The sequence below is a fragment of the Solea senegalensis genome, linkage group LG8, assembly GCF_019176455.1.
Source record: "Solea senegalensis isolate Sse05_10M linkage group LG8, IFAPA_SoseM_1, whole genome shotgun sequence".
NCBI classification, from domain to species: domain Eukaryota; kingdom Metazoa; phylum Chordata; class Actinopteri; order Pleuronectiformes; family Soleidae; genus Solea; species Solea senegalensis.
In genome coordinates, this window is record NC_058028.1 from 14,613,428 (window position 1) to 14,639,587 (window position 26,160).

Sequence of the window (26,160 nt, forward strand, 5' to 3'; positions counted from 1 at the left end):
GTGTACGTATGTGTGTGTGCGCATGCATTTGTGTGCCTTTTTGTATGGCTCTGTCCTTCACACGGGAGCACTCATTGATCCAGTGCAGCTGTAGTGTTTGTGTGCGTGCATGCAGACACACACACACACACATGCCTGTCTGTGTGTCTTTGTGTGTGTGTGTGTGTGGCCTGAGGGGGGTTTCCAGTCTGGATCGATAAAGCTTGCTGTTGGATTCCCCTCTCTCTTGTCATGGATCCCTCAGTGTGAGAGTGGTGAGACCGGGCCAGTCTGTTTGACTGATAGCTGTGTGTTATATTGTGTGTGTGTGTGTGTGTGTTTGTACAAGCCACTGTATCATGGCTGTGTGGTAAGAACTCAGTGGGAGTGTATTATTGATCATCTGATGGACAGGTTTAGTAAAACAAGTGAAACACGCACATTTGAACAAGCAGGAGCATGTTTCTTAGAATGAGCTGCTAAGCTGATCAAAACAAGCCATTATACACTCAAAGTAAAAATAGAGGTTTAATTATACACCATATAAAGTAGACATAGTCTTCCAGCTAATGCAGAAGTAAAATAATACTTTATAGCCACCAGGGGGCGAAAAACATTGGTTGATCTATGAGAAAATGAGCCTACTTCTCACTTGCTTTATTACGCCAGGAAACATTTGTCTGCAGAGTTAATGATGTCATTTGCTAGTTTCAGGTCTTCTTCAATAGAACACGATGTCAAGTTTGTAAAGTATGTTCCCATTCAGAGAAAAATACATGATAAATAAGAATGTCATAATTAGTGGACACCCTTGCTATTAACCAATGGTATTGTCGGAGCCTGGTTGCAAAACAACATGGTGGCAGCCAAATCGCAAACGTGGAACCTTGAGTTTAACAAAGTTTGCTCTGCGAACACAGGACTATAACACAATACAGTGTGTTTACAGAATTGAATTACCACAAATTGTACGTAAAATAAGCAAATCATAATGTAAGATCCTTTAAACATTTTATTATATTATAAATTTTATTTCACTGTATACAGACCTAGTAAACCATTTTATTTATTGCCAACTAATCCCTTTTTTATCAACCAAAAATGTCCACAGTGCACCAAAATCATTTGGTAATTCCAGCTAATATAATATTAAATAGTAATATTGATGAAGGACATAATTATTGCATTTATTTGATGATGAAAATAATCACCCTGTAGCATCTGAATTTGCATTTGAAAGGCTTGGAGCTTATTTGTTTTCCATCTCTCTTTCTCTCTCTCTCTCTTTTTCTTTCTTTCTCTCTGCCTCTCTTTCCTTTCTGCAGTGCTAATGAATAGGTCTTATTAGTTACACAGTGCTCCTCTTCTTTCCATCCATCTTTGGCCCAAAGCCTCCTCTCATCTCTTTCTCTCCCTGGTACTGACTGGTGGCCTGTGTCCATCCATCCATCCATCCATCCTTCCATCATCCACCCTATAGAACCTCGATGTGCCCTGGTGGTTTAGGACCATGTATTAGGGCCGATGAATGTATGCCATGGCATTGGCCTGACAGGATGACACATGTCATACCGATGGCCGTATTGGTCAATAAAGCGGAGTTTGAATGGGCTTTGATGAAGAGGCAGGAGGGTGTTTGCTGACAGCTGGCCTCACTGTGAGACGACCCTGCCTGGGTGTCGTGTCACTACTTGACAGCCAGATCTGTTTGCGTTGAAGCTCTTTCAAGGCGCGGTGGGAGGACGGAGGATTAGACACACAGATAGACAGACAGTCAAACAGGGGAGAGCTTTGTGTTTTGACTGGCTATCCAAGTTTACACTCCAATGTCATACCTCCCATTTCCCTGTTATCTCTCTATCTAGCCATGTCGCTTTCCCTCTCTAATTGATGGTTTGCTGCTGTTGCTGTCAGTTAGAAAATTAGCATTTGTTTGCTTGTCAGTTAGTGAACTGAAAGAGGAAGCTATGCTGACAGATGTGTATGAAGAAACTTCATCTGTATATGGCTCTGTGTGTGTGTGCGTGCATGTCACTTTGTTAGTATCCATCTCCTCCTCCAGCTGGAGCTTAAAACAGTGTGAGTTTTATCTGGTCGTCATGGTAACGGGTGCGAACCGGCGGGCGGAATGAGGAAGGTGTGAGGATGCATCGCTGCCTGATTTTTATTAGTGCATCACCATGGCTCAATTCTGCCATACTCGTGCATATATACACACACACTCACAGAGAGTGAGAGAGAGAACATAGCTGCATCATTCTTTGTTTATTTGTTTGTTTGTTTCTTTGAATGTCTCTTGCTCTCTGTGTTGTTGAGGTTGGTTTAATGTATCAACAAATATGATCTTATTGGCGATACATCAATATCTGTGCCTATGTAAAATTATTAATAAGACAGAACGTGTGCCAGAGTTGCTGAAGATCTGAACATCTTCATATGTACCTTTATTTGTTTCTTATATGCAGCCATGAGGCTTGTGCATATTTAGTCATTTTTAAACTGATTTTTAACCGTATTTGAATATGATTACAACCTGCTTCATTTCATGTAATATAGTTTTTATTCTATGAAAATTACTCTTAAAATAATATTAGCCATAACTTACAGACTGTAGGTCACAGGAGACCACATGAGAGTGACAGGAAGTTATAGATTAATAGAATAATTGATTTATCAACTAACTAAGTCATTGATTGGTTCATGTCGTAAGTTTATGCTGAAGCATTAGGTGGAAAAAAGGGTGACATCTTTATATTTGCATTCATTGACTGAGCTTGTTTAATCCCCCTTTTCTTTCTCACCCACTGCCCCCCCATCTCTCTCTCTCTATCTCCCTCTTTGTTGTGTCTTTCTCTCTCTTTGAGAAGTGTAGCGTCACCACAGCTGCTGCAGCTTCTGTCCCAGTCTCCATTTTGTCGCCACTCTGCAGAGGCCGTGTGCTCTCTCAACTTTATTCTTCTCTCTACCATTCTTTCTAGTGGCACTTATTAGGAGATGGGAAAGTGACAGAGCATCATCTTTTCCTTCCACTCCATCAAACCTGAAAGTGAACAACAGATGGGCCAAAAAAAAATGGCAGAATAGGCAGAAAAAGAAAGACAAAGTGGCACAAAAGCAGGACATGCTAAATTATGCAGATGGAAAAGTGGGCATAGGATGGAGGACTTGATGGAATAAGGTGGGTAGGTATATGAGCATGTATGAGAGGATGGGCAGATGGACAGAGAGGTATAGGTGTGTGTGTTCGGTTTTCTTGCTGCCCCCAGCACCCTTGGGAGGAAGAGGAGGCCAGAAGCTCTAAAGCCGCTGTAACCTGCCATTAAAGATGCATCTGACAAGTGCCTAATGTCCCCCCCACCTATCCTCCCTGCGCCATCTCTCTTTTTTCTTCATCTCTGTTAGTGTCTGACCATTAACCATCGCACACATCACAATGATGAGTGCGTCATTGTGTGTTTGTCTTTAGGACGGTGGCAGTTTGTACCTCATGTGAGAGTGTGGGGGGGTAGAGGGCAGTGGGTAGATGTGGAGGGGAAATGGGTGGTGTTTACTTATTGATGTGTGTTTATGGGCTCTGCGTGTGCGTGTGTGTGTGTGTGAACCTGGCAGTGATGCGTGTGAGGTTTGGTTATTTATTCAGTACTTGTGTTTGGATGTTTTACAGAGAGAACAGGTGCAGAGCGACTCTGAGCTCGCTCTGTTTGAGCGGACTCTGTGTGTGCGCTGCGTGTCCGCGGTGTGCGCAGGGCAGGTGTGTGTGTGTGTGTGTGTGTGTGTCTGTGTGTGTGTGTGTGTGTGTGTGTGTGTGTGTGTGTGTTCTCGTGACACAGACGTAGAGTAAGACACAGGGGCATTCACTGCTGTCCAGACACTGATAGCGCCGCAATGTTTATTTGTGTGGATGGCATGACATTTGAATGGAATTGACAATTAGCTTCTCAGATCTATACTGAGACATAAATGTTCAGGTTTAAAAGACAGACAGACAGACACTGCATATGCACAGGAACATGAATGATCTGTGTCGAGATTAAAATGGCGGGAGAGATGGAGGGAGAATGAAGAAGGGAGGGAGGTAGGAAGTGAGAAGAGAAGGCTGTGCACGAGGAGAATTTCAATGCCACTCCAATCATGCAAGCAGTCTCGTTAGCCCAGAGAACATTTGCATAGTGTTTCAGCGAATTCATTTGGCCTTACTCAGAGAAGATGGCTCCCTTTTCTCTCTGCTAGTTAGTAATTCATTAACCGCACTCCGCCAAGGTGCGCGAGTGCATGTATGTGAATTTGTCTCTGCTCTCCAGTTTGTTTTTCAACCAAATGGCCAATGCGCTTTTGTTGTTTTTTTTTACTGTATAATCCTGGTGATTTTTGCTTAAAAATCTTTACTTGGTGTAGCTGCAGCACAGCGGTGTGTCAGCATCTTGAGCAGAATGAGTACGTGCCTTGACATATCCTCATCCTTCATATGTGCTTACAATAGTATTGCAAGTAGATGCCAGCAGACAGAGTGGCTTTCACATATTTTGCCAAATGCAGAGCGGACGTCAGAGCATTACTCATCACCCACCATGACCTACTCGCCAGCACCCTCTCCCTCAAACAATGATTCTGTGCCTTAACTTTGTGTATCACTGCCGTGTCCTCCCCCACTTCCTCCCCCTCCTCCTCCCCCCCATCAGCCCAAGGAACTAATTAGGGAAAAAACATGATGAGGGTTCAGACAATCAGATCTATACTCGAGGCCATCACTAATGGGGATCATGACTTGCCTTAAAAGGCACGTCACTTGTAGGGTGGGGGTAAGATTGTGTCCCTGTGCAAGGGCTGGGTGGGTGTGGGGGTGTTGCCAGTGAGGATGCAGAGAGAGTAGGTGAAGATGACACACAAATTGAAGAAAACAGTGGATGTGTTATTCTAATTATCCCACTGACGCTGCCTTGCAGTCTAATGTTGTTTGACATCGCACAACAACCATGGTGGAGAAGTGAGTGTCTGTGTCTGTGTGTGTCTGTGTGTGTGTCTGTGTGTGTGTGTGTGTGTGTGTCTGTGTGTCTGTGTGTGTGTGTGTGTGCGTGCATCACTGTCTGTGAATGAATTTGTAGAAAAACATTTTTGCCAGAGTCTGACAGCATTTGTCACATGTGCTCAAGCCCAAATGTGAATGTGTTTTGTGTGACCTTTTAAAAATGGTCTGTTGGTCGGTCAGCTCAACTTGACGATTATAATATTAAAACTCAAAAAAAAAAAATTCAGTGCTTATTTTTTAGAAGAAAAAAATAGATGATATATTATTTTTTATATTTAATATGCAGCTTATCTGTCCCTCACCCTTGATTGGGAATTATTTGAGAAATTGTGATGAGAGATCACTGTGCAGTTGTGGATAAATATCTCAAACATAAACTTTGTGACCTCCAGCTGTATTGACTAGAACACATTACATTACCATTCATTCACATTTCTGTTCCAAGCAATTAAAATGGTATAACACAGATTATTTGTTGTATTCAGTGGAGAGTAACATTTTATTTTATTGAACCCATCACCCAGTTTTTTTTAAAAAAAAAACACTGAAAATGTTTTCACACAGATGCACTGATATGGTCGCTATGGTAATTCCACAAACATAAATCTAATGTACACTTATAGTAATACAGTATAGCAATGATATCATGCATCACATATCAGTCTTTGAAAGTGAGAAGGACCCACACATTTGGTTGCTTCCCTTACACTTGATCATCCAACAAGGTGTATTTGAATGATTGGTTGAGTAACAGAAAAAAAAGACTGATTATGAATTGAATGTTTTTAGCATACCAAATAGTATTTTACTGTGATCATTTTCTGCTTTTGATTTTACACTTTTTACAAGCTCATGTGTTGTGATCAATAATCAATTGGAAACAATTTTACAGATGTATGTTGTGTGGGCACGGAGCAAAGCAAATGCACCGCCATGTAATGACAAGGAAACAATTCATTTGAGACCTATGATTTTATCATTTAACGTGTCGGTCGACCAACAGGTCAGAACAGTCTGTCACTGCGTGCGTCTTCAAAGAGAGACTTTATTAAACAAAGAGACAGAAATACAGCGACTGAAGCGTTTGTGTGGCTGCAGACATGTGCGTGCTTGTGCATATTTGTGTTCTGGGAGCATGCTGGGGGCAGCGTAATATGAGAGATATCCTGTTCCAACACATCCCCTCTGGAGCTGACTTAATGACCTGTGACCTGAAGATGTACAGTACATGTTAGGGAAGAAGGGAGGGCAGCTAAGCAGGGACAGAAAGAGGACAGGAGGTGAAGGAGGAGGAAGGCAGTGGGGTGAGGAACTAGGAACAAAATGGATGAAAACTGACTGCAGAATGAGACATGCAAATGCATCACTCTCTCCCTCTCCTCTTCTTTCTCTCATCTCTCTTGCTCTTTTTCACTGGGCTGTTTCCTTATCTGACCACAGTCATATCCAGCGCATATCAGCTGCCAGTGTGTCGCCTCTTACCTCTCTTTGTCCGTCTTTGCAGCTTTCACCCACTTCCCCTTATTCATTTCTTTCATCGAGCTCATAGATCACAGCTAATCAAAGACAGGATGGAGACAGCCGACAGTGCTCGGACACGCGGCACACAATGGCACACAGGCGGATGCAGCAAGAGAAAGGACAGGGGATAACTCAGTAGGAAAGTGGGCAGAGGACAAGTGAAACAGATTGTCACACATTACCTGCTCTTCCCTTTTACTTGAGTCTGACCCCATTTTTCATCTACTTGTCTGTTCTTTTTTATTTTATGGAGCCTTTTTTTCTTACTTCTTACTCCACTCTGCGTCCTCCCTCTCATCTCACTCTGTTTAAAGGTCCAGTGTGTAACATTGAGGAGTGTTTATTGGCAGAAGCTGAATAAGGGTATAACGCCATTAAAATAAAACTTGTTTGGCCTTTGTAGCCTCAGCAAAAGCATTTTATGTTGTACTTTAGGCCGAGTACAGCTGCCATTTTGCATTGCCATGTTTCTGCAGCAGCAAAAAAACCATGTGCATTCCACTCCACACAAGAAGCAGGAGCTTACTGCGATGCAAACATGCAGGAATCAACAGAGAGGGAAAGTGTTTTTGTTTAAGTGTGTTAACCAGTTCCCTGGTGCACTTGGGAAATTAAGTCATGAGTGGAGGAGTTCTGTTGGTCACACTCTGAAGTCTCACTATTAGGTTTCACTAATTCTTACACACTGGATCTTTAAACATTTGAATTATATTGTCTTTGTAGAGGTGTGTTTGTTTTCTTCATAGATCATACCGTTGTTAATATATGTATCTTAGTATAGGTTACTTTCAGCTCGTGGTCGCAGTAGTAATGTAATGAAAGCATGTTTCCATTTAGAGAAATTGCAAATTTTTAGTCTTAGGTTAACGTTAGGGTCAGAGTAATATTCTATGAAATAAATGGAAATCTATGTAATGTCCCCAAAGCTGAACTCTCTTTCTCTCTCTGTGTGTATGTGTGTGTGACCTCCCCTATGAGCAGTGGTATCTCTCTGCTTTATTAATAGCTAATCAATGGCCTCTCGGGGATCTATGGGTCGTCTTGAAGACTCCCACAAGACATATATGAGGATTTCAGCATACACATGGACATTTCCCCACACACGCGCACACACATCAATAGTTCATAGGTGTCGGTGGATTATAACACATGAAAAGGTCATTTTACCACTAGTTTTTCTCCCTCCAAGTTTTTATTATGTTTATATGTCGACACTGTGTCAGAATAATGTAAGCAGCTCTGATCTTAAACAGACAGTTTGAGATTTGTCCTTCATCTTCACTAATCTATCCGTTTGTAGCAGAAATGCACTTTCTCTTATGCCGACTGCCTCGTGCGATAATCTTACTGCTTGACTTGACATTTATTCCTTGTAAGCACTTATCGGGTCCACCTGACCACCTCTTGTTTTGCATCATTATTTTCTTTTTCCTTTTCTGCTATTTTCGGCGTGCCTGCCCTCTTCCTGTTCTTCCCTCACCTTCTTATTTTCACTGCCCGGCTCTCACTTTCAGTACCATATTTTGAAAGTGAAAGTCTGTTTTTGTTGATGTGCATCGCCATTGTTTTACAAGCCTAGGGCAATGCAGGTTTTCTGTTCCTCTCACTCTCTCTCACTGGAGACATTGTTTGAAAACAGCAATGTGAGTTTTAAACATGTCTTGGGAGAAATTTGACATGTTTTTTCCTTTCCTTTCCTTTTCTTTTCTACCTTTTCTCCTCCACTTCTTAGTCAACCCTCACTGAGCTGTTGGCTCACCACTTACATCCAGTGCTTCACATGCATGAATAGCACTCCTCACCACACATTTGAATTACCACTGTATTTCACTTCTTGCAATTTCCTAAATCCAGTGAAAGGATGAGGCTGGTGATATTCTGTGTTTTTGCTATTGGCATCTAATCTTATGTCATTGGCTCTTAACCCTCAGCACATCGGTTTCTTCTAAAGATGCATGTGATACAGTGAGTACTCATGAGAGTAGGACAATATATGAAGGATGGAATTAAAACTACTCTTGATAATCAAGGAAAATTGTGACTTGAAGACACAGGGGAAGAAGTCTCTGTCAGACATCAGTGTGAAGAACTGTCCAAACTTGTTTGTCGGCTCAAATTCCAGTAACTTTGTCAGAAGCACATGAAAACTATAAGTTGTTCTTTTTACAACTTGACTTTTGTACAGATGAAACAAACCAAGGGTGTTTTAACATATTTGCTCATAGTGAACCAAACTCAGTCCTCAGCTGTCACTCACTTTTTGAATCTTGGTGGAAATGTTTTGTGGAATTCATACATTCTCCTGCCTGATCCCTCGTCTAATCTCTGGACAGTGTAATTGATGTGCAAAGGGCAGGCTTAAGGGTTGTACTTGACCACAAGCATCCTGAAATACCTTTGGAGCGCTTCTGTTTGATCTGAACGTATTGTCTTTCATATTCTTAATTGCTGTGTGCGGTGTGCTGCGGATGCATACCAAACATTTTGGTGTAGCACTCTTCTGACAAGCCCATTATTGAAGTGCGGCCTCTTTTTTCAGTTACATAAAAAGGCACATTTGGTGTTTTGGATTGGATTTGATGAGCCAGAGAGGGACTCCAACCCTGAAAGTAACCCTGGCTTTCATGCTTTAGATTTGCACCAGTGTGAAGACCCATCATCCTTTCAGCTAAGGAGACAAGCCATCATGGTTGACAGGTGTACAGGAAGCCTCCTAACAACATAACACAAAATAGAAACCTGACTCACTTTGTGTTTGCTCACTACTCATACCTACACCCAACTGCCCTTTGGCTGAAAATGTGCTTGTTTTGTGTGTAAAGAAAGGGGGAGAGGGAGAGTATGGAGGAAATAAATAAAGGAATTTGAATCTCATATACATTTCAGTTGAAAGTCGTTGCAGCCTTGACATGCGCACACATACGCTCTCTCACACACACACACAACTAAAACTCATTAGTCTTAACCGTCAGTCTGTCCTCTGAAAAATGTACACATGTTTTTCTGTAATAGCTACAGTTGCCTGCACACATAAATAACCCAAATACAACAAAACAGAAAGAATGGGAAGGAAACAACAAGGTGAAATCTCTTTTCAGGTTTGTGAGGGCAATCCTTGGTCAGTGATCAAAGGTCAAAGAGATAATCACCATCAACCATACAATTGTCTTGCAGCTGATGTAGATGTAATTTGATATTTCTTACATGGCCTCTAGAAAAATATGCGGACAATAGGGTTGACTTTTCTTTTATTTTACTGTATACAGCTTAGGTTGTTGTAATGCTGAGGATCAAAGAAGGTGAACTGACACTTTTAATGTTGTTGTATTGTTAGTGTAATTTAGGCTCACATCCATGCAAAGGAACTGCTACATATCATATTTTTTTTTTTGTCTTCCTCTTTAAGCACCCCCTCACCAACAGCACCCATCTCCAGATTTGCCAATTGTGTGCATCCTTGTGTGTGTGTGTGTGTGTGTGTGTGTCTTTTTACTCTGCATAAACAGTGTGCCCTTCTCTTGCAAGCTGACAAGTGAACACCTTGTTTATTTCTGCTCAGGGGTAAACAGACTGGCATTTATTCCTTTGCTCTGCGATCCCCATCCTCCTTATTTCTGACACCTTCAAACAAACATGAACCTATAGCGGAGTGTCACACAGTAATAAGCAAATATTTCATCCAGGTGAGGTTATTTGGAAATGGAGAGGTGAGGATAAATGATCTCTCGCGGTTTATATTGCTCCGTAGTTTAATTTTCTCATTTTGAGACTTATATCGATGATATGTTTAGATGTGTGCTGTACAGGAAAAATATACTGTTTCTTTGGTAAGGTGGATTATGTGATCTGTGTATGTTATTTACTGTTTTAACATAAAGCTCCTAACCAGCAAAACAACCTATGAACCATGTAACATATGGTGTCAGTTGTGGCAGATAAGAAACAAAGCAAGTCAAAAGATGCATTAGCCCCTTTAGTATATTTGGTGTATCCTGTGTGTTAGTCCTACATCACCTGAGTGTGCAATGACTTATTTTTTAAATCAAAATAAACAATGTGGCTCAATTCACATCGAGATTAACAACATATTTCTCAAAGGAGACCAGCAGCACAAATAAAAACAACAAAAGACAAAGTAAATGAAGAAACATTTGAGGAATTTTGCCAAACTAAACTAAAAACAGTGACTTATGGAATCAGCCAGATGTTTTCCCTCAAGATCGGGTCAAAAAAAAAAAATAGGATTGATGTTGCACTTTTAATAAATAATAATAATAAACTAATAAATAATAAACTCCTGCAAAATGTTAGTGTGTGGCTCTGTGAAACACACAAGTTAACTCACGAGGCTCAGGCTAACTACGGTCCTCCACTGTGTTTGTTTCACTTCTCCATTACTTAACTACTACTTCTCCCATAGGCACTAATGCAGCTATAAGTTAAATGTGATATTAATGTGATATTTTGAGGGGTACTACAAGTTGCAGTTAAAGCAAAACTTTTACATTCTGTAGATAGTCTTTAATTCTGCCTATTGTACTGCTTTATTCTCAGAGCATGCTGCTCTGCTGTACAATATGCTGGTATACAAAATTGATGCTTGTGTGGAGTAATGGGCAAAGGAATGGATTTTGGATGAATTTGCCCACTTTAGATATTAGTTGTGCTTAAAATTATACATGTAAATATTTTTAAGCATCCAGTTGTAGCTACCAGATGCATTTATGAATCAATGATAAACTAGGTGAATCATTTCAAAACAACTCCTAAGCCTTTTGTTCTCTCATTTAAGACCTCATATGAATCACTGGGACCTCATTTGCACCTGCAAACCTCAGCTTCCAGGTTTGATCTTCCCCCACCAATAGAAAGTGACCTGATTTTTCAATTACATGAAATCCTCGGGTGCCGTTATACTTTCATATACGGAAGCCACCCACCTATTATGCATGCAGTCAGTGCACACACTCTATGAAGGGCAGAGTGGCAGTTGGAAGGGTGGGTAATTGTGGCATTAGTTGATAACCAGTGGACACGACTGTATGTTTTCCTCTCCAGAAGTCAACAGTGCGTATCAGCGTTCCACTAATAGGGAGAGTGGCTCTGCATATACGCAATGTGTTGCTGTGCAGGGGAGAACCATTCTGCTACTGCCTGTGGTGTGTGTCGCTCTCGCTTTCCCTCTCCCTCTCTCTCTCGCTCTCTCGCTCTCTCTCTTTCTCGCTCTCTTTCTGTGTGTGTGTGTGTGTGTGTGTGTGTGTGTGTGTGTGTGTGTGTGCTTATTTTTATATCCCGACTGGGACTTCAACCTGAACAGACATCAACCCATGGGAACTTGAAGCACAGTGGAGAGAGAGAAATTGAGGTCCCTATGGGTAGAGAAGTACTTTTTGAGGGTTAAGACAATTTAATATTGTGTTTATAATTAGATTAAGGGTATTTTTTTTATTGTTAGGCATTCAATTCTGATTGATGAGGTTAGAGGAAGGGCCTACATTGGATGCATCTGCGATGCATGTATGTCCAAAGATGTACATGTGTTTCTATATACTGTGGTTTGCCAAAGGGTTGAGGAGAAATACACTGAGTGAGAAACGGAGAGCTAGAATGGGAAGTAGACGGCTAAAATAAAGTAATGAAAGAGATACTGAATAGAGAACAGAAGCTGTTGTTGCGGAGAGAGTGATTGAGTGAGAGTGAAAGACAGAGGGATGCTCTCTAGAGAGATGCACATGGGGACGAAAGAGACTTTTTGCCGCCATAAGCATGTTTAAAGTTTGAACAGGCACTTAAGAGGGACAGCACAGAAATGCATATTTCTCAAAGAGGTTTAGAGCAGGCACTTGTGGGTAAAGCAGTGATTTTTTTGTGTAAGGAGGAAAAAGGGGTTGTAAAAAAATGGCACAGAGCAGAAAAGAGGAGAGACAAAGTCAAGTGGAGGAAGGGAGGGAAGAGAGTGCGATGCAAGCTTTCTTAATGGAGGTGTTTTTGCTTCACTAATTTTAGGGCCCATTTAACAGTGTGTTGCTCTCCCACTGTATCTTCCTTCCTCCCTCACTCTCCGTCCCTCCACCTCACCCTTTCCTCTCTTTTTCCCCTGCATCTCCAGTTAATTTAATGAAGGGTTACCCGATTGCTTTTAGCATTAATATTCCAATACCAAGTAATGTAAATAATGAATGCAACTGCCCTCTAATCTCTCCCTCCAACTCTCTCACTCTCTGGATGATGTTGAGCCCCATCTGTCGTCTCTGTGGTGGCACAGTGCGCTCCCCGAGGAGGAGAGGGAAAAGTGGGATAAGTGGGCAGAGAGAGAGAGAGAGAGAGAGAGAGTGTCTAGAGGGACAAAATGACCAGGTTTATTTCCTCACATAGTGTCAATCCTGAGATTTGTTTTGTGGGCTTTAAGTGTCTCAAACTACAATCCTGGATACCACATCCTAAGACGTCACCTTATGTCCACAATTTATATTTATTTCTGAAAAAAAAATCCTTTCCATTTTTCCATTTTTATTTTTTCCCTAGTACTTAATAGTAATTGTGTTACAAAATAAACGCACTGATTACACTATATGCACAATTACAGTGGCGCAACAGGGATTTTTTATTGTTGTGTGCGCGTGCATTGGAATTGATTTGATTTGAGTTTGTACGAATATTACTTGTCATGCATAATTCAACCAATTACATTCGTAACTTAATTGAAAGCACGTTTCATGAGATCGTGATACACCACACCCTTGTGTGGAGTGGTGTTCTGTATTTATAGCATGTGCAGGATATAGAGTCCTGCTCTTCTCTGGATCATGTGACCTTAAAGTGGCCTCACCTGTAAATTTATATCACAGTTTCGGTCAACGTGGACAGGTAACTGATTTTGTGGAGCACAGAGCAAGTGTCTGAGTTGCGTTCCTCATAATTGTAATTTCAAGTGATAAACATGCAAAGCGATAGATAGATAGATAGATAGATAGATAGATAGATAGATAGATAGATAGACATTACAACAAATACATTTACATCTCTTCACATGGTAGAAAAGGAGTAGGCAGAAGTATAAACTAAACTTATATGTACCGACCCTATTCCTATTACACTTAACTTAAATTTATAGACTACTTTATCCCATCAGGAAAAATATTATTTATGTTGTCAGTACAACACAAATATACTGTATATCAGGCTTTAAACACAAGGTACAAAAGGTAGTACAGAAGGTGAGGACAAACTTGTTTTGCTTTTAAAGTCGACATTCAACTTTATACACTCAGAACAACTACTATTCCAAAGTTAACCGAGTTGAAAATCAGGGCAACACGATGATATGGCGGTTAGCACTGTCACTTCACAGCGCAGGTAATTGGTTTGCATCCTGGTTTGACCGAGGGCCTTTCTGTGTTTAACTTTGCATGTTATTCCTGTGTGTGTCTGTGTGTGTCTGTGTGTGTGTGTGTGTGTGTGTGTGTGTGTGTGTGTGTGTGTGGTTCTCCCACTGTCCAAAGACATGCAGATTGGGGTCAAGTTAATCAGAGACTCGAAATTGACCGTAGGTGTGAATGTGAGTGTGAAAAGTTGAATTGTGTGTCTCTGTACTGTATGTTGGTCCCTTGATGGGCTTGGTGACCGGTTCAGGGTGAACACCTCCCCTTGCAATGCTCCAGAGGATAAGTGGTAGAAAATGAATGAAGTTGAAATTCATAATGAACAAAAACACGGTACAATTATTTTGGTCCGTCCCTGATGGTGTTTGGTGCATGATGTTTGAAGCTGTTGGTCATGTGATGGAGCAGGTTGTACTCTAATCAGAAGGTCAGAGGTTTGATCTTGCATGTCCTTGGAACGGCAAATTGCCCCTGATGTATGCGATATCTTTTTATAGATGCACTGCATGAGTGTGTGTGTGTGTGTGAGTGACTGAATGGAGGACTGTGACTTTAAACAGGTTTGAGTGGTTATTCAGAGAGATGCTGAAAGCACTGTACCATTTACAAAAATTAGTTTGGTGCACTATTTGAATGGCCTGTGTTGATTTGAGAAAACCAGCCAATGTTCCAACCTGTGTGTTTGTGTTTGTGAGCTTAATAGAAAGTGCACTTATATCTGCTGCTGCTGTTTAATCTGGCCAGAGGGCCCCATTTAAACTTTCTATGTTTTACATTTAGTATCAGTGAAGAATAATAAACACCGTGAGCTTTCACACGCTTAATCCAAGTTATAGATTTTTAGTTGTGCGAGAAGCGGGCAGAAAGACGGGACTGTGAGAAAGAGAAATAGGGAGCGGTTGTCGTGAGCAGGTTTAGGCTACAAGCCTCTTGCAAACTAGTATTGAGCGGAGCTAATTAATTTAGACTCTGCCAACAGATGGCTAAAGCCACGTGGCAGCCACTAAGGGAGGCACTCCTCTTTCCTTCACTCTCTCTTGCTCTTTTCCTTAAACTGTCTCAGTCCATCTCTCCAGCAGCACTCACTGTCTGCCCCTTTGCATATCTCTTCAAAGTTGCCACCAGCAGCCAGAGGGTGTGATCGATCTTCAGCAAGCAAAAGGCCCCTGGGGTGGACATTGGAGCTCTTAGGCTATTTAGGAATTACACACTGTCATGGTAGTCATCTCAACCTTCAACACAGAAAGACAAAGAAAAAAAAGAAAAAGAAAGGTGTGTGTTTTCCACAGTTTATTTGACTTTGTAGAAGAGATGGACGGATGGGAAAAGGCAGATGGAGAATAGAAAGAAAAAGACCTTTGGTATTAATGGCTACATCTGTCCATGGCTTCAGTCGTTCATGTAAACACCACTCCAACATCATTGTGACACACATACACATGCACGCACAGACACACACAAAAGCAGCACTTCAGCCACTCTGGTGTTTCTGCAACCAAAGCCATTTCTGAGGAGTTTCCCTGCGTACTTGTGCAGGAAAACACATTAAAGTTTAACTGGGGGAGGAGAGAAAGGAGGGAGGAATAAAAAGGGGGACATCAGAGCACTGTCACACATGCTATTCTGCCTCTCATTACTCAGTCTAAATTCTCTGCTTTTCTGCTCATCTTCATGGCCGAAGGAGAGGAGAGGCAGAATTAGAGTGGGGGAGATTATCAGGTATCGTAAAAAGATATTGATATTCATTAATAGGTCCTTCACAACACTGATGTATTATTCTTGTGCAGCTCTCACCCTATAGGATGATCGCTTGATAACAATTATATCACTGCTTGTCAGTGAAATTGGAATCAACAGCTGACTGTTGAATAAACAGCTGAATAAATGTAAGTTGTAAAAAATCACACATCTTTGTTTTTTACTCCTCTGTAGTGGATTTTCTCTTTTCCAAATGTCAAAGGGTGCAGGAATAAAAACAGATACATATAGAGAAGAATACAGTGAGGGAAAAGAGGTGTAGAGAGTGGGGGGTGGGGGGGGGGACAGATGGGGGAGCAGCAAGCACGTGGCACACTTTGCATGAGAGTGTGTGTGTATGTGTGTGACACACAATAGTGGTAATTATCTTAGCCGTTGAGTGCACAGAGGGCTTGCCAGTATAGCGTATGATGAAGGAGGGAGGGAGTGGGGGGGGGGCACAGCCAGTCAAACAGTAATATAATCATAGTCCTTTGTGTGAGCGAGAGCAGAGGGCAGCTCAGTGTCAGCTGTTATTGAGTGCTTATCCCCTAACGGCCTCCCCTACGCACAAATACACACACAAACATGCACACACAATGTATAGCCATGTCCATAAAATTGCACTATTCATACATTCATGCTCAGCCACTTTCACACGTCAGTTCCCTGCAAATCCATCAGTCACAGCCAGAAACATTATTTAAAGCAAACATTATGCCTAATCTGACATGGAGTGAAGGGTTCCCAGAGGTTGTGACAGGTGACAATTTGATCGGCTATTACAACAGCCTATTCACTATGGTAACTATAGTGTTTATGTTAGAGATGTCTCAACAACAGCCTTTGTTCATTCATTAGTTGCTCTCATGATAGTTGTGGTGGAAACAATCTGAAATCCAACAACTCAGTACAGTATGTATATGTGTTTTAGTCTCATTTGCTAGACATTGTACTGGTATTATACCTCACAGTCAGGTCATATCCACATGGAAACGGAACGTAAACTATCTTTTTCTTTATCGTTAAAAAAAAAGTGGCACAGTTTCAGGTAATGGCACCCCCCCAAAACAACTCAAAACACTGTAGTACATATGCCAGGCCTCTAAGTAGCACTCTAACACTACACCAAAAACAGAAAAGAAGACGTTACACATTATATTATATACATTACAATGTATATAATCACAAAAACCGAATGAACCGAGCCAGAAGAAAGAAATGGAAATAAAAAGAGAAAATAAAGGTTATCATAAAGCAAAACATACCAAACAACAGTGTTGTCAACTTATTGACTTTGTGACTAGTGACAAATCTAAAAGAAGACAATTTCTGGAAATTGTCCTGGAAAATCCTGGAAAATAAGCATTTTTTAGCTAATCACTAAAGGAGACATGACACATATATGCTTTAATCAACTTCCTATAATTCCTATAAACACTTGCAGAACAAATCCACGACACAGTCAACTACCACATACTGTGCAATAGTGTGCGTCATTTCGTTAAGTAACGGAACATGTGTGCTCACATCAGTAATACTGAGTAAAGTCTTTGCAGTGGATTCTGACTGGTGCTGATACAAACAGTGGCTCCATATCCAGGAGCAGATGTTTCTGTCCTTAGGAAAGTTGTTAATTACATGAAAAACCTTCTTATGTCCATATTTTAGGCAAGCGGCCTAATCCATAGCTGTTGACTACAGCTCCTACATCTGCCTGCTCCACACACAACTATCAGGAAACACACAGGTGTTCCCTCTTAACCTCCTGCTAATCACACGGCCCACAGATGATTGACAGGTCAGAAGCATCACTGACCGTCAAGACGCATGCTTAGTTTGTTATATTCCTCCATAACATAGCTATACTGAGAAACACGGAGAGAGTCGTGTGAAGCTGATAGGCTCATGTCATAATGGTTTATATTTTAAAGTTATGTACAAGTGACAAACACAAGTGTCAGCAGTGGGCACAAGTGAAAAGCAAAAACTGCAGTGTAAATTATTTACCAAATGTAGACACGGCATCCAGATTAAGCATGTTATAAATCTTTTTTCAGCTTTTTATGCTACTGGAGTGATTTTGTCCCACTGTCCCTGTTCTAGCGGACTCCTCGGACATTACCTGTATCTAGAAATGAACTCACTCATTGTTTGTACAATATATACATATTCGTAAATGTTTTTACCTCATTTTTCCATTTCCTTCCATTTTCTTCTTGTTTTTTATAATCAAGCAATCTGTAAAATTGGCATTCATCATTTTTTTTCTCAACACACCTCTAAAAATATTATCCATTTTTTATTGTTTTATGAGGAATATCTTCATCTTCATCTATCTTCAACAATACCAATGTTTCATTGTCACTTGGACAATGGGAGCTAATGATGGCGACCTATGTTCATAACATTTAAGAGTAAATTGATTTGATGTTGATAACTAATAGAAATATACCTGTATCTTTTTTGTTATTTTGTTTTTTTCATTTACACAATAAAATAAAGACAGACAAGGATAGTGTGTGACAAGAGTCAAGGGATGAACCTGAGCCCTGACCATCAAAGTCAGGGCAGTGCAGGGGTTAAACACGCTGTGTAGTATGGAAGTCTGTTTAAGGCTTATAAATAATTCTGTGGCAATGTCTCGATCCTTCAGCCCTGAGGAAATCCCACTGCTGACCAGAGAAAATACACAGGGCACATCTCAGACTTGACCTTCTAGTGTATACCCACACACAAAACACACTCAAGCCTTCATAGAAATTTCTCTTTCAACATGGCCTGTTACTGTCTCTTGATCCTCTCTTTCGCTCTTTCCCTCCGTCTCTTGGCTCTGCAGGGATCAGCTTAGCTTCTACGCATCCTCAATGATAAATAAATGTTTCGCTTTGTCTCCTCATCAATAATGCAGACTTACTTTAAGTGCTGCTATGGGGCTTACATTCTTTGTCTTTTCCCTCTGTTGTTCTCCCTCAGTTCGTTCCTCACCTCTATCCCTTCGTCCAACGGAGGAGAGGAGGCACAGATGGCCGAACACAGAAAAGCACTCTGAATCTCTTCCCTTCTCTCAAAGTCTACCTGTGGCTTTATCAGAGAGAGTCATGACTTTACCTGAGCAACAGGACAGAAAAGAACAGAGAGTCAGGCTTCAGCCTTTTCAGAAATATTGATTAGGAATTATACAGAACAAAAAGAAAAGGATGTATTTGGAAATGGTGTGTTGAAAGTTGATTTTAGCTTATTAGTGTCAGGTCTCCTACTTGAAGTTTTGGACTCTCTGTCATGTAGAGGCTGGTATGGGTTAGGTGGTACAGTGATGATGGCACTGTATACATTTATATTGTTATGCACGCAAAAGATTTGGATAAAACAATTCACTCTAACAGATTTTGATTTGCGAAATAGCTTTTTAAGTCAGTCTTCGGTTCAATATTTACTGTGTTTAGATTTAAGGTGTCGCCTTACCACAGTAAAACACTGGTACACTAAAGCAAGAATGGGAACTTAAAAATGTAAGTTGTTTCCAACATTTTTGGGATGCATTTTTTTTGTTTTGAAGGCTGACTGCCTTGTTTGAAATTGCACTGAAATCGACAAAGTTCAACTGGTTTGCAACTGCTCTCAGCCAGGCTCATTTTGCCCATTATATGTTATGATAAGACAACAAAAACTCTACTAAAGAAAACATTTATTTGGGGTGCTTATTTGATTAAAACTGAGGCCCCCACAATCCAATAATTACCCCTCCCCACAGGAAAATGAATTGCAGTAACCCTATACTGTGATAAAGGCCAGTGTTGCTGCTCATTGATTAACTACATTTCCCTAGGATGGCTTCATACAGTATACTCTAAATACATATAAAAAAGGATGGACATCTACATAATTGTGCCTAAACAAGCAATGGAAATACCGTCATATTGTCCACAACTATGAATCTTAACCTTTGTATCTGTTTATGAATATGTAGGCTTCATTTTACTACATACCTTCTCATAATACTTCAGGACAGTAAGAGGACAGAAGGTAATGCCTAGAAGAGTGTGTCAGCATTTGGTGAAGCAAGCAGTGGTGTCATTGTTGTCCACTACTTTCTGGATAAGGGACTGCTGTGAAATTGATGTGATGTGCAGTGTATGCTGTGTGTCACAGCAGAACATCTGTTTCTGCACAGAGCCTTTGGGCACCTGTGTGTGTGTGTGTGTGTGTGTGTGTGTGTGTGTGTGTGTGTGTGTGTGTGTGTGTGTGTGTGTGTGTGTGTGTGTGTGTGTGTGTGTGTGTGTGTGTGTGTGTGTGTTTTTGCAAGGGACAGGCTGCCTTGTATCACTGTCACTCAGAGAGACAGAGAAAGACACTGATGTTGTTTCACAGTGACACTTATCTGACTCCACTATGTCCTCAACTTAAACCCTGCTCCAGGCAGATCTACTGTATGTGTTATTGTGTGTCGTACAGTCACATCACATCAAACCGTGGCACCCAAACTCTGGCCTTAAGCCAATTCCTCTCCTCCACAATCGTTCTCCAACTCCCTCACTCTGTCCCTCCTACTTCCTTTTATTTCTCTCAATTTCCTAACCCTTCAGTTGTCTGGATACCTCTTTATATTTGACAGATTTAGCGGACACAAGTGGTTCCGTCCCCATTTGTTACGTGTGGGTTGAAAGCAGTTTATTGTATCTGACTCAGTCTAGTGTTAAATCAGTGGTTGAATATGTATATTTAGGGCTATTTGTTTTTGTAAAAAAAGGAAAAGGTATAATCAGTGAAGTAAAACTCAAATTATGCAGATATATTACATATTTTGTGGATTTGTTGCTGGTCACGGCCAGATTGGGTTTTGTACAACTTTTGACACCTCGCATTAAAATGTGTCCTGGATGTGTTTCCTGTGAGCGCATATGAGACCCAGCCCTTTATTTAAATACATATTGAAGTCACAACACTGTGTGTTTGTATCTGCGCTAGTGAGAGAGAGTTGAAGAAAGAAAAGAAGAGCGAAGCTGAGTGAATCAAAGCTCTTTAAGCACTGAAAAAAAGTTTTGACCTTTTAGAAAAAAGAAATCCCATGGCAATCAGTGGTAATATTGTGGCAGTGGTAGCAAATGAATTTACGTATGTGCACTGATTGGTGTAATAATGCCACCGCTGAGATGACGTCAGCTGAGGAGATGATCTCTAATCCGCCCGGAGGATGGATTGTGTTCTTGCAGCTCAGGAATGTGGTGAAATGTGTTGCGGAGATTTTTGATTATCAAGTGAGACTACCGATGATGGAACCTCTGGAGTCCGTGGTGAGTTAAGTTGAAAGATTTTATTGACGACAGCTCAGATCTGAGGAGAACTGAGACAATGCCTGACATCTGAACAGTAGGGCATTCTCGCAGATTCTGGCGAACAGTGTGCCAGGTCTGGTGCATATAGTAAGACTTGAGATAGTGTATCTGGTCCAGATGCCTGGCTCCTTGGTATCTAGTGAGGGAACCTTGAAAAGGCACCTAGTTTGTGTCTTATCGTAGGTTATGGCTGTTAATATTGAACACCAGGTCTGGTTATAAGAATATGTGTGTAACTAACTTAAAGTTTGCTGAAGATTAGAATTTTCTCTAAAACTTCCTCCGAATGTGGTTTCTGGGATCGGGCTCTGAGGATGCAACCGGGGACACGTTGGGCCCATTCAGACATTTACTTCTTACAATCTAACCACGATGAAATCAATGGGGACGGATGTTAATACTAAGTCTGTATGGGGTTTGTAGATTTCTCGAGAGGATTCTTCAGTGCTGGAAGTTGGTGGTGGAAAAACAGAAATGTGACCTCTGTGGTCAGTGCTCACTGTAACTACATTTTGTTCTAACAAACATGACATTGAACTTAAAGGGCCAGTCATCTGTCCTCTGTGTCTACCTCTTGGATGATTTTATGAACAGAATTATTAAATAAAACATTTTTCTGCTCTATTTATGTTAGGGAAATGCGACTCCGATGTTGTTGTGCTCTGAATTTGTGGGGTTAGGACATGGCATGTACACACGCGCACATATGCGTACAAATGTGTGTGCGCACACACACATGCAGACAGCAGTCATGTTCTGCCAGCACTTCTTGTAATCTGTCAGACAAATTACAACATCCTCCTCTCCTCCTCCTTTCTCCTTCCACCTCACTCGCTCCTTGCTTTACTCTCTCTTCTTCTAGCTGCAATTGGATTTGGATAAAGATGGCTTTTCCCTTTCTTCTCTATTCTTCCCTGCTTTGGCTAAAGAGGGATTTGCCTGGGGAAACTACACACAAACACACAGAGACACACACACACACACACATAGGCACACACTCACGGACGACAGCACGGAGACATTGCATTTGAGGAAAAACATCTTCACTAACAACTGCCTCCCTCTCTCTCTCGCCCTCCACCCATCACTCCCCTCCCCGCCTGCACTGTAGCGACAAGCTCCATAGCCAGAGGTCAACAACCTCTCTTGCCTCCACCGTCTTTCACTGCGTTGCCTCGTCTTCTCTCCCATACCCGGTCTCCACAACTATTTATCCTCTTTGCACTTCCTTGTCATGGTCATTTCTCCAGCCCCTTCATTTGCTGTTTCTTTGCTCCTTCTTCATGCCATTATTGTCCTTGGTGCCACCACCAAGTGTGAGCAGCCAAACATGGAACAAACAGTGTTTTATTTGTGCTTTATGAGTGTATCTATGTTTCAATCTGTCCACGAAATCACTGCAACCATTAACATGTAGTATTGTGCTGTTAAACCCGCTGAAAAAGGATGACAACTATAGTGTTTGTGTGTGTGTGAGCCATAGTCCTCTTGGAGGGTGAACCTGATCCCAATGAGGCAGAACCTCATTTCTGAGCAAGTGGTTGAGTTCAGGGCTAAGATTTGAATTATTAACTGTTTATGGGTAAAGCTGGGGATAATGCTTTGTTTAGGCTGTCCAAATGAATGGAAGTCAATGCAGCGTACTAAGATGAGTAGCTGCACAAATCTGTGTGCGTGTGTGTGGAGTAGAGGGGCTCGATGATAGTGGTGGTGTGACTGAATAATTGAAGGATTGAGGCAGCAGATGGTTTTTAACCCTGAACCCAAGACAAGACAATAATCAATATTTAAGCAGAGAAGAAATGATACACCACACACATACACATTCACAAACAGATACGCATGCATACTGTACATAAAGTCAGTTATATTCTCTTATGAGAAACAAGTTTATGGCTGTCAGGCTGTATGATGTATGGTGTGTGTTTTTCTGCACACCAAGGGAATTTATTGTGTGTGTACTGTGTGTGGTTGGTAGTTGTGGGAGTTCACCGTAAGGATTCTGTATATCCGTGCGGTTATGTCTGATAGTCAAAATAGCTTTTAAAAGCTAGTGAACAGCATGCAAAAATGTATCAGAGGTTTTGTGCTGTTTTTTGTGCTGCTGTATATGTGTAATTATGTTGTAATAATATGCATGTGTGTGCGTGTGTGTGTGTAGACAACAGGCAAGAACCACAGGCTCTATCATTTCTTTCTCTTTCTCTCCCCCTCTCTTTCTCTTCCTGTCTTGGCCACCAGTAGTGGTAATGGGGAGGGACCTGTCAACTCACTTAATGCAGCTAATGTGTGCCTGCGCCTGGGGACACGGGCACAGAGACACATACAGTCCTGACACACACAGTGCTCCACTCGCTCCCTCTGTCACCACTCTGTCACTTTCCCTCTCTTCTTCCTCCCTCCCCCTATTTCCTTCTCTCCACCACGCTCCTTCCTCTCCTGCATGATCCCTCATTCTTTTCCAGCGTCTTCTCCCACACTGTACTGCACCCAGTCTCTTGATCTTTTTTTCAGCTTTGTTTTTCTCACAGCTTGAAGCTCTTTAGGCCATAGCTATTTCCATCGCCCTCAACTTCTATATGACTTACGTGCTGTTGTTATTCCAGCTGACCACTGCACTTTGATGAAGCAGGCCCTCTGAATAAAGTAGACTTACTTTACAACAATGCTTAAGACGACCATTAATCTGTTTCTTAGTGTGAAAAGATCCCATGTCATTGCAGTCGTCCTCTGGTGTCTCAGCACGGATTGTAATTGCATTTATACTCGTTATGTAAATCCATAACTAGTCATATAAATATATAGTTTTATGTGTACTGTAACACATTGGGTGCAATAGTGGTTATTTAATAACGAACAACAGTTATTGAGATTTTACACATGGGCACAGTGTAGACAATATGGCAGAACTGGCATTACAGGTGACACTGATTTAATAAACTGCATGTTTTTTTTCGTCATGTGCTGATATGTAATCCAGTGCAACTCTGTGGCTCATTTATGTCTTTGTAATAGTTTGTGTGTAGAGGTCTGTTGCTCTGTGGAAGAAGCTAAATGAAGCTTTTGGCAACTTAGACATCACAACATTTTCAGTGGAACAAGCCTTTTTTTTTTTTTTGTCAGAGCCTATTAGTTGGTATTTTTGATTGTGAGAAACGCACCACCCGCCTTATAATTATAGGTCCATTACAACAAAATGAAAATAAAAACATGTACAGTATTAGCTTTTAGGTGCAAGTTCCAATCCTCAAACCAAAGCAACTTGAATTAGACATTTTGAATGCAGCCATTGCTTTATGTTTAGTTTTAATTCTGTCAGTTTTGGAGATTGGAATTCACAGCAGACTGTGTGAGTACATTTAAATAAACAGATAGATGGTACGTACTTGTCATGGGTGAATTCAAAATTGACAAAACCTAATAAACCAAAACAATCAAGCTTGTCTTAAGCAAACAAATGTGCTTGTGATTTTCACTCGGCCTCCGCCTGCAAGCAATTGTATGTTTAGATCTCAACAATAGAGCAACATTATTTAACATCTTAATGGGTAACTTTACTCTCTGTTTGGTGTCCCTGATGTAGCTACAGGAATCCTCTCCTTACACAATGACTCTTGAACAGTTGGTAGTTTGATCGCCTTCCCTGTTATAACTGTCCTCACATATTTACTTTCTTATATTTGAAGGAGGTCAAAATGTCAACCTGCATTGTTGCCATCATTTTTAGTTTCCCTTCACGGAATATCGTCTTATTCGATATTCCCTCCATCTATTCCTCCCCTACACTCTGTCACTCTGATGCACAAAAATGCAGAAATGCAGAGGAACCTCGCTCTCATTCCCTCCTTCTACTTCTCTTAACTCCTCTTTTCTCCTCCCTAATTCCCTCAGTTTCTTTGCCCCTGCTCTTTTTCCCTCTCTGTTTACCCAATTTCCGTATCTACCTTCCCTTCTTCCCCCTTGCGTATAAGGATCTCATTCTCTCTCATTATGATGATTTGAGGTTCAGCTTGAGCTGCTGGCCCATTAAAACCAGGCAGCATCCTTGTACTGCAGACAGACAGCTAGGCAGCCTCATAAGATGGCTTCTGCTCTGCATACTGTTTAAGTGAAATACAAAAATGGCCAGTTTCTGCACTATTTGTGAATATTTGTAATATGTGATGGGATTCTTTCATGCAACAGAAATGGTGGCACACCCTCAGACAGAAAGTATGACCTTGGCAAATGCCCCCTCTAGCCAAACTGCTACATCTCGGGTTCAGCTCTTGATGAGACCCCCCAACTCTTCAGGGAGGGATGTTGAGGACTATACAGGGATTGGCAGTGGACAGAGCAGGAGAAAGAGGAGGGGTTTCTCCTGTAATACCTAATTGGAAGAGGGTTACAGTGTATGGGCAGGGGCCAGGAGATTGCTCTTTCACGCTATCCTGCTCTGTTCTACATGACTGGATCCATATATATGTTTACCCAGAGAGTTCATTCAGTGGTGCGTGTGGACTATATTTAACAGGAGAAATCACAATGACGTCCATATCAGCACTATACATGGAGTCGATTTGTGTTATTACACACTGAGTTGGATTTAGTTTGGCATAAGATATGTCAAGACATATGAACCCCATGATGTATTATGGTCCCACAGCCAGAATGTTATCTGATAATACATGAAAAGTGGAGAAATGACTGGTGTCTTTGAAATTTGGTGGGATGGACGTATTGTAGGAGTTTATAATGAAATGGGATTTGTTCATGTTTTCAAATGTTGCAACTATTCAACACATTTTCCTCTATTCTAATATCCAAATATACATCATCACTTTGATGATTTATATTATAATGATTATAACCTGTTCATTCTATCATCCTGTCATTTTTGTTGCATGTACAAAGTCCTGTTTTGGGCTTCACATGTTCATTAATTCATTCATCTTGTTCCAAGGGTACACCCTGGACAGATCGAACAGTCCATCACAAGGACACATAGACAAACAACCGTCCACTCTCACACCTACAGTCAATTTATAGTCTCCCTTGTTCTAATCGGGTCGCAAACTTGGGTCTTCTTGCTGCAAAGGCGCTAACCACTACTGCAATTGTGTGGCTGCTTCACATGTTAAAAAACTTTATTCATTGTGACTCCAGTGGGAGATGCTGTCAGCCTTAGTTGTGCTTGAAT

The 26,160-nt window shown here is 41.2% G+C and overlaps 1 protein-coding gene across 2 annotated transcripts in view; it reads left to right on the top strand.

Annotated features, from left to right (window-relative positions):
* Positions 1-26,160, top strand: part of LOC122773631 (Down syndrome cell adhesion molecule-like protein 1 homolog) — a 90,157-nt gene that overhangs the window by 17,463 nt on the left and 46,534 nt on the right. The window lies entirely within an intron of this gene.